This window comes from Crinia signifera, chromosome 5 (genome assembly GCF_055691185.1).
Source record: "Crinia signifera chromosome 5, ASM5569118v1, whole genome shotgun sequence".
NCBI lineage: Eukaryota > Metazoa > Chordata > Amphibia > Anura > Myobatrachidae > Crinia > Crinia signifera.
Genome location: NC_139221.1, coordinates 139,005,991 through 139,014,270, shown reverse-complemented (window position 1 = coordinate 139,014,270; position 8,280 = coordinate 139,005,991). Strand labels below are relative to the sequence as shown.

Below are 8,280 nucleotides of genomic sequence, written 5' to 3'. Positions count from 1 at the left end.
CTTCAGGTACTTGTGGTTTCTCCAAATACCAACTTTTAGGGTAGGTTTGTTAGGACCTGTAGTCCTGTAAAAGACAATATTATTATTTTAATAATGAACTCCCAATAACAACCCTCTCTCCTCCCTCTCTCTCTAAATTGTAGGTTTTTACTTTTTTTAGTGGGAGGGGGCACCATTTTACATCTTGCCCTGGGTTCCAAAGTTCCTAGTTATGTCTCTGTAATATGTACAACATGTGTGCGGTTCATGACCAGAAATATTATTGTGAGCTACTTCAAGTATCCTTGACAAATCATATGGATCTAGCAATTTACGACTCATTTAGTGGGATCTAGCATGTAGAAATCTTTAAATATGGCCAGATTGGGGTTGATTTTGGTAGCTAATTCAAATTATTGTACAGTACATTACATCAGTTTACCAGTACCAGCATCCGTTTTCAAGGTATAATGTATAAAGCTGTCTAAAAAGGTCAGATTTGTGCACACAGCTTATTAGAAATGGAAAGTGGTATCTTGCATGACAGTAGCATGTACTGTAATCTGTCTATATACAAATGCATTTTCATACACATACACTTATTCAACTACAGTATATGGTGCAAGTTGTTAGTTATGACTAAGGATTTTTGCCATTTATAGTGTTTTCCAGACTACAGTATTTCCTTAATCACATAATTTATTAGCATCATATCGGCATCATAAAACCAGAAAATGTTGCTTAGTGTCCTAGCCACTAAGGGGTAGTATTACTTAAGCGTCTAATACAGACCATTTAGATTTTGTTTCTAATTTTCTTGAGTGCAATATACTGTAGATATGAATTTGATTGGGTGCTATAGGTAACACATCCAGTTATCTATTTTAGATGCTTTAGTAAATCTAGCCCTTAGTTGTGTTGCAATTAGTATACACTGTAGTCACAGATTAAGCACATTGTTGCATGATGTAACACATGGCATAGCTTACTAATGTCAGTACAGTCTTTTGCCATTACACCCAAGTTAGTGTCTGAGGGGTGTAGCCATTACACCCAAGTGTTAGTGTTGCACTGCTATAACACTTCCTGCTTCACCTCATTAGCGAGGCGAAGCAGGAGGGTAGAATGACCTGATATATGAACATCTTGCCTGACGAAGCGGGGGAGCAGTAACTCCCCCCTCCCGCGATGTCCCCTCCTGGAGATAGCGCATCAGTTAACACTGATGCGCTGTCTCCTTCCCCCCAGCCAGCTGGACTGGGCATGCGCAGGTTCTCGCTACTCACGCGACATCCCCAGCACAGCTCAGAGCCAGAAGCAGGGACAGCGCTGTCCCTGCTGTGGGCATAGGGCATCGCCTCGTGCAGCTGTCAAAGTCGATAGCTGCAGTGGGCGGAACGCTCAGCGTTGCTAGATAATGTGTGAAAATGAGCGCTGGTAAGGTTAAGGGAGGGAAATGAGAAAAGATTGAGAATGAAGATCGTGAAGGTTAAGAAAATGAAGCGGCACCTGCAAATAAAGGGGTTAATTGAAAAAAATGTTTACGCTCCTTTGCAGGAGTGAAGTTTACAGTCCGTGCGTCAGTGTTGCTAACTGTTCATACATTAGGTAGGAGGCAGGCGCAAAGTATAAAATATCGTCCCTGCGCTATGCCTCCTGCCCCACACCGCTGCACATTAAACACCTGCACAGCGGGTGTCATAGATCATGGAAAGCGCTATCCCCTGCAATAACGCATGAGGATAGCACATATTCCCCTGATCGGCACTTAGTAAATCTACCCCTCAGTCACATACAGTAGATGCATGCAGTTAGAGCATCCAGAGTACCCATACCTTGTATTTTTTATGCATTAGTTATACATATTGTGTTAAAAAAAGTACATGGTTTTTTTAGCTGCAGCCCTAATTGCTAGCAGCAGTTTTCTGCAGCCAGGGGCGAATCTCTGTCCCCTCGGGAGGATGCCCAGTATTGCCCATTCGGGAGTCAATGGCACAAAACTGATCAGGTGGGCTTCAGCGTCTCTCTTAACCAGTCTCCAGAACCCTTGGACCACTGGGCACCCCTAGAGGCAATGGTAGAGATCCGCTTCTTCCCCAGCACATCTGGGGCATATGTGGCTGTCAGATAGACCCATTCTGAATCGCCTATGGGGAGATAGGTAGGTTCTGTGGTAAATATTTAAGATCCAACCAACCCCTGTAAACTTCCGTCTATATAAAGAAAAACTCAACTTTATCTTTCGCATGGATTGGGTGGAAACCATGTTTGATAAGGAAAAGAAGGCTGCCTCCTTTTTCAATACATGGGAAAGTTTCATTGCAACTTTACCTACTCCAATTCAATCTCAGATTCATAATTCTATGCGATTGACACAATGGTACGAGCACCGTGTCCTAATCGACGACCCGCCAATTGAACTGCCCAATAGGTGAGTGCCAGACACTTTTCTTTTCTTTTAATTACTACGTTATTGTTATTATATTTCCTGAGCATAGCTTCTTATGGTACTTTCTGTATGCCAAATATACAACCCGTATCTATGTAATTGATGTAAATTTAAAGACCAGACATTATTTTGCATCACAACTTTATTCTGTTAAAATTGTACGGAAACCTTGTTGTTATTTGTGCTGTGCTCAATTCACTTGTGCATTCTGTATGTCTATACCTCTGCTTCAATAAATAAAAAAATATATATAAAAAAAAAAAAAAAAAGTACATGGCAGAACAAATGGGGGTATTTGCAGATAGATTTAGGAGCACACCTTTGTATACCTGGGATTTTTACTTTCTTAGCTAAACTAATGAGCATACATTAACTTTACAAAAATAACATAAATGCCAAAACTGAAAGGCTAAAATGTATCAGAATTCCGTGAATTAGCAGCTCCACCATTGTGTGCGTGACAGCAATCTCACTCCGTGAGAGTGCTGAATCTGCACTTACAGTAGGAGCAAGTTTCATCTTTGCTCCTTTGGCCATGGCTAGCCATGGCTATTCTATTGTTCTCAGCTGCAATACGTATTGTATTGCAGCTGAGAACAATAGAATAGACATGGCTAGCCATGGCTAGCCATGGACAAAGGAGCAAAGATGAAACTTGCTCCTACTGTACCCACAGGCTGTGATGGCGTACCATATCTATATTGCGCAAGAAACACGTACATTAAGGCGTCAGCCTTAATGATCGGAATTTCACTGCTTTTTGGCGTTTGAGTGGAAGAGTTACAATAGGTTTCTGAAATGCCAGATCATGTGTATGAAGCCTTAATGGGACATGTGAAACCGTAAGATTTTTTGTCAATGGAATATATATATATATATATATATATATATATATATATAGAGAGATATCTATCTATCTATCTATCTATCTATATATATATATCTATACAATACAGAAATGCGGCAACATTGAACATTTGTGTATATGAACGTGAATTAATCGAATACCTTTTTTGCTCTTTTACATAAATGAAATACCTATATGAAAGTCCCATGATCGTGGCCGCATTCTAACTCCCTGAGACAGAAAATGATGTGCTTCAACTGAAAACGCATGGATGAAACAATATACTTTTCATCCACAAGATGCCGCTGTTGCCTATGTACAAGGCATACACATACATCCTATTGAGAAAAGACAGGACGCTGCGACGTCCACATACTTAGAACAAGGGAAATCCATAGCACGCTGTGCTGGCATTGACACATGCGCAGCAACTCCATCCAGACGGCGGATGCGGGGCGGAAGTGGGGCGGAAGTGACGTCGCGCCCCATACCTCCGCAATACTGAGGACAATTAACCCTAAACTCAGCGGTTTTTGACTATAATATGCAAATTCACACACTGACTTAATACACTATCGATTACCAACTACCCTCTGTGTACTTATAATAGGTGATTATCACCTACACTGTGATTAGAGGCATACCTGTATTATTGGCAAACAGGATGTGATGTCAGCCTGCTCTAGCATAAATATTAGCTCCATATCAGTTTGTCTCCACCCCCTGAGGAAGTCCTTTTGCGACGAAACATGTTGGGCAGCTTCTGAAATCCTACCTCACTGCACTGAGTTAAGCCTCCTTTTTATCACATCTTCCATGATACTTTTTATGATTCCTCGTTTCATCTATTTTGTTTTTTTTATGACTTTTTAGGTGGTTTTTAACACATTACTGTTTTTTACCTACATAGTCAAAAAAATATTTTTATTTGGTCATCTTATTCAATTTTTCTACTAAACGTGTTGTTCCCCTCCGATTTATAGTGGTACATCCCCCCCCCCCCTTTTTTAATAGATATATCTTTTCTTATATATGTTTTACATGTCCTGTTTGTGAAAATAAATTTTTCATACCTATACTATCTTGCATATTCTTGTCCACTCAGTCGCCGGGTTCTTGAAAATTTTTCTTCCCATATCTATGCTCTAAAAGGCGGGACACCACCGCTTCCAACCAAGACCTGTGCTGACACCCCATATACTTAAGGGGAGTTAGTGTGTCAAGTACCCTTTGTATTACCCGTCTTCCCTTTACTTGTACCTGGCGCTGACTACCCTTATCTTTTTTGTATCCATACCCCCCTTGGTGTTAGGGTATTAGCAGCCTCGTGCACAGACCCCTGACCGACTATGTTCAGAGGGAATGAGAGAGTAAAAAATAGGAATGACGCCTGCCAGAAAATCTTTAATGAGGGAAGGGATGTATCCTCGGTCAATGTCAACGATGACCTGGACAATATGTTCTGGAACATGGAGAAACTTCTAGCTAAAGAAGTTAGAACATGGTGGGACATCAAAGGCCTGGAACATTACATCAATGTGGATAGGATCCCTAGGGGCCTTAGACTACTCAAACAACCTACTTTTGGAACAGATAATCCCACATTCATGAAAGAATGGGATACTGCATTACATAACTGTTCCCTAAATCTCATGAAAATCCTAATCACAGAGAAAAAAAGGATCCTACAGACATTAGAAGTAGAAATCAAGGAATCCGAAACTAAGATGACAATTCGGAAAGATGAGGAAAACTACAGCATCAACGACAAAGTACTCAACAAAAAACTAGAACGTATTGAGGCAGAAGTGAAGGAGAACAAGGAAAAGAAGTTCATCAGAGACAAACTGGATTACGAAAATAATAAAATAAAGAAATGGAGCAGGAGTGAAAATATCACCCAATACAAGAACAAACAGACCTCCAATTGGAGACAAAACAGACACACTACCAGGAATGCTGAAAATGCGAACTGGGAAAACAGAGGGCAGCAACCAGTATATACCAACAACAGATACACTACCCTGAAAAATCATACTAACGCACACGGAGGAAAATCTTTTTTATCCCCGGTAACGAGCACCAGGATCAGAGATCTAGCTACAGTACCAGTAGTGGAGAAAATAAATCACGCTTCTCCAATGAAAAGAAGACTGGAAGAAGTAGAGGATGTAGAGGCGGAAGAGGGCCCAAGCAGAAGTTACCAGAAAAGGAGGAATGTAAAGTAAAGACCATCACCCCTAAAGGCATCTTCAACCTATCAGAATATACCCTTACAAACTCAGAGACCAGTCTACTTAATAAAGGTTTGTCTTTCGCACCCACAAAAGGGTTGAGTAAGTTTGAAACGTTCATCGACTTGAACAAATTTACACGACAACTAACACTCAAAAGACATTTTCTAAAGAAGGAGGACGCTATTATACAGAATTATGAAAACATCTCAAAAACCGGACTGAAACCAGCTTCAAAATACTATCCACTGGAATCTAAGGGACCATACATTGGCACATTCTATGAGGCTGTAAGAAAGGAATTGTGCACGCAAGACGCACCGAATATAAACAAGAAAAATCTCTCTTATAAAGAAAGAGAAGCAATTAAATCTCTCCAGGACAACACTGGAATTGCTATTAAACCAGCGGATAAGGGTGGCGGATTGGTAATAATGGATAGAGCAACATATGAGACAGAGGCAAAAAGACTCCTGGGGGATACATCATCTTACACCTGTTTACCTCAGGACCCAAAGGAAAAGTATGTAGAGGAACTCCGCACCATCCTATTGATAGGCCTTCGCAATGGCACACTCACCAAAGACGAATACCAGTACCTGTTGCACACCAATCCGACCACCCCTATCTTTTACTTTCTCCCAAAGATTCATAAATCCTTGCAAAACCCTCCCGGCAGGCCCATAGTGGCGGGCATAGAATCTCTGACATCCCATCTGTCAGAATATGTGGATAAGTTCCTTCGACGCCATGTCATGAGTCTCCCATCCTTCCTAAAGGACACCACCTCAGTCCTCAACATAGTAGAAAATCTTTCCTGGGAAGAAGATTTTCTATGGGCCACCATTGACGTACAGTCACTTTACACGTGCATTAGACACGAGGACGGAATCAGAGCGTGTGGGGAGTTCTTAAAAGAAGACGATACCCTCTCAGATGACAATAGACAATTCATATGTGACACCATGAATTTCATTTTAAAGCACAACTATTTTAAATTTTTAGAGTGCTTTTATTTGCAAATCTGTGGCACTGCTATGGGGACCATCTTTGCCCCTAGCTTTGCCAACTTGCTCATGGGATACTGGGAACGGAGATTTATTCACAACAACCATCGCTTCAAAAAGAACATCATCCTGTTCAAAAGATATATCGATGATATCCTAATAATATGGAAAGGATCACAGACAGAGTTCAATGAATTCCTAGAATACATCGGGGAAAATGATCTGAACCTAGTATTCACTTCTAATATACAAGCTGAAGAAATTGAGTTCCTTGACTTAATATTGATGAAGAACGGCAACAACATCATCACAAAGAACTTTGTGAAAAAGGTAGACACCAACAGCTACATCCACTATGAAAGCAGCCACCTCAAGAAGTGGAAAGACAACGTACCTTTCTCACAATTTCATAGACTCTCAAGAAACTGCAAAAATACCTCTGAGAGGGATGTACAAATTACCTGCTATGCCGACAGATTCAGGGAAAAAGGATACCCTGAACATATCCTAAAGGAGGCAGAATGCAAGGCAAAATCACTCGACAGGACCACTCTTCTACAATACAAGGAAAAGGAACCTCATCCTCAAAACGTCAAGTTTGTCACAACTTATAACTACCATGAGAAGCAGATAAAGGCTGCACTGAACAAACACCGGGGTATCCTGATGATGGACCCGATATTGAAGAACCATCTACCCGACCATCCCCAACTAGTCTACAGGAAATCGAAGAACCTGAAGGATTTGATAGCACCCAGCATGCTAAGTAATTTATCTCAACCTAGATCTACACTACCCAAGTGTGTAGGGAGTTTTAAGTGCGGACACTGTAACGTATGCCGTTTTCTACACCCCAACATAAAGACATTCCAGAACAAGGACAAAACCAAAGAATATAAAGTAAAACACTTCATCAACTGCACTACTGTATCGGTGGTGTACCTTCTGAATTGCCCGTGCGGACTGCAGTACGTCGGAAAAACGAAGAGACCCCTGAAAATGCGCATTCAAGAACATGTCAGAAACATTAAAAATAAAGTCCAAACCCATACAGTGTCACAACATTTCTCAACCCATCATAATGCGGACCCAGAAAAACTCCAATTCAAAGGTATTGAACTTGTAGCACTGGGAGAACGAAGTGGAGATCTATCCAACTTATTATCTCGAAGAGAGATGTACTGGATCTTCGAGCTCAGTACCCTGCAACCTGAAGGTTTCAATGACAATTATGAGATTGCTCCCTTTCTGTAAACTTCTCCTCATCCTAAACAACCTGAGAATTCCCCGCTTCTCATAGTATCACACCGGTCCGGTATGTAACCATCCTCTGTTCAAGTCCTACAAAGCCTGCAGAATTCCTTTGTGAAGAACCACTTACACCATAACTACACTACAGCCATACCTCACTGGCTCCGCCCAAATACGTCCGATCTTGGAAGCTAAGCAGTGTTGGGCCCGACTAGTACTGGGAAAGGAAACTTCCTGGGAAGATCAGGTGCTGTAAAAAACGGTGATGGTTGAACACATATGTAAAGGATATTCGGAATGGCGTACTTGTACATCAAAACTAGATTATTGTCCACAATTTTTGTCAGATGATTTATTAAAACTTTTAAATATGAGTATACTGACACTCCCTCCCCTTCTTTTATGTATATACATCCTCCTTCTTTCACACCATTTTTGCGCCGCACCATTTGATTTAGATGTATGGTTATACATAGTATAGTGTGGCCAGAGGTGTATATATATATATATATA

At 40.9% G+C, this 8,280-nt stretch overlaps 1 pseudogene; it reads left to right on the top strand.

Moving 5' to 3' along the window:
* Positions 1 to 7,907: 7,907 nt before the first annotated feature.
* On the top strand, positions 7,908 to 8,026 carry LOC146006040 (5S ribosomal RNA; annotated as a pseudogene).
* Positions 8,027 to 8,280: the final 254 nt, after the last annotated feature.